Below are 1,862 nucleotides of genomic sequence, written 5' to 3' on the forward strand. Positions count from 1 at the left end.
GTTGGGCCTCAATTTCATCTAGTCGAAGATGGAACTGAATGGTTTCTAAAACATAGTGCTGTTGGGACGACCACGTCCTGCAGGCTGCCCCAGCAGCAGCCCATGCTTCTTGCCTGTAGCCAACACACCAGTGCATACAACCAACCACGCAGTTCGGTATGGTTTTCTAAGATAGACTTAGGATCCAAACTCAGGAGAGGCAACGGAAGCAAAATATATGTATAGACAGAGGAGAATCGGAAGCCTTTGTTCCCCTTTATAAAAAGAGAGCGTTGACATCATCATGGGTTATGGGATGATAAGAAACAGGATAGGGGTGCTGGGGGACCTTGAGATTGCACACGTCAAACTCTGCCTCCATACGGAAGGAAACTGCATGCAAATCACCCAAGGAAAACTGGGAAGCATGTAGAACTTGTTGGAACAAGCTGAAAAGATAAGGTGGTTCAGATGGAGGTGAATGGATTTCAATTTGTCAATAGTCCATTGTAGAGGAGGAAAAAGGAAATTGGCTATTGCTTTCCTCTGGGGTCATTATCATGCACAAAATATTGGGTCTGGCCAAGATCCCACTGGGCTTTCCTGGTGTTCTCAATGCTTGCGGTCGGCCCTCCTGATTCCCCTCTTCCCGGTTTCCCCCGGGACAAAGCGCTAGTGACCTGTAACCCCAATGCTTCCAGTTCTCTTCCCTGACAGCCATATGGAGGACAGACGTTGTCTTCAGTCACTTCCAGTTTTTCCTAAAGTGTCATTGCGCCATTTCCCCCCACCATTCTTATACACCGACTTTTGTTTTTTTAAACAGTTTTGCGGAGATCATTTATAGATCATAAAGTGCACCCATTGGAAGTATACAACGGAGTAGCTCTTAGTGTCGGCACAGTGTATAATTAAAGACTGTGCTCATCACAATCCATTTTAGAACAGTTTCATTAACCAAAGAAGCCCCAGGTCCTGTCTCACTCACCCTTCTCCCAGTCTCCCCCCGCCAGCCTGGGCAACCACTAATCTGCATCCCGTCCCATTGAGTTCACAGCACCTACTTCTTTAAAACAGCCTCCTCACTCACCACGTTGGAGAATATTTCAGCCTTAGACTTCGCCCTCGATTAGGAATATAAAGATGAATAAAACACAGGGAAGTTGACTGTAAGAAACTATGGAGACTGTGCTGAGCTCTCCGGAAAAGTGGAACGTGGAGGGCCAACCCTAAGAATTCAGAACACCAACCTAGCCCAGTGGGACCTGTGCCTCACCCAATGTGCTATGCACGATAGTGACTCCTGAGCAAAGCAATACTGCCCTCTATGACCTTAGCCTTACAGGTTAGGGAGATGACCCCAATTTCCTCAAGGCCTTTTTCGTGCACGCTTATGATTTGCTATCAGATGATGTCTGAGTTTTATCTCTGAACACGAGGAAGAGAGAGGCCAAGCTCACTATCTCGACAGTAAGAATACTCCCATTGCCTTTATTATGCTGCTTTGGTTTCTCCTTTCCTTTCCCGAAACTAAATGTAATGAGTCCTTACCACCAAAGAATTGAGGCATGCTGGATATAACAAAGCTGAACACACAAACACACACACACACACACACACCTCCTGCCATAGAGTTGATTCTGACTCCTAGCAATCCTATACGGAGTCTCCAAGGTGGAAAATCTGTACAGAAGTAGACATCTTTCTCTGAAGAATGGACTGATCGATTGGGACTGCTGACCTTGTCAGCAGCCTAATGCCTAGCCCACCACCCTACCAGGCTCGTGGTATACACTTACAAGATGTATATACGTACATATCCATGCATGTATACTAGTATGCATATACATATTATGTATTGATGTTCATTTATAGACATACGT

This window comes from Echinops telfairi, unplaced genomic scaffold, assembly GCF_000313985.2.
Source record: "Echinops telfairi isolate 266 unplaced genomic scaffold, ASM31398v2 ScPeMD7_10;HRSCAF=50, whole genome shotgun sequence".
Classification (NCBI taxonomy): domain Eukaryota; kingdom Metazoa; phylum Chordata; class Mammalia; order Afrosoricida; family Tenrecidae; genus Echinops; species Echinops telfairi.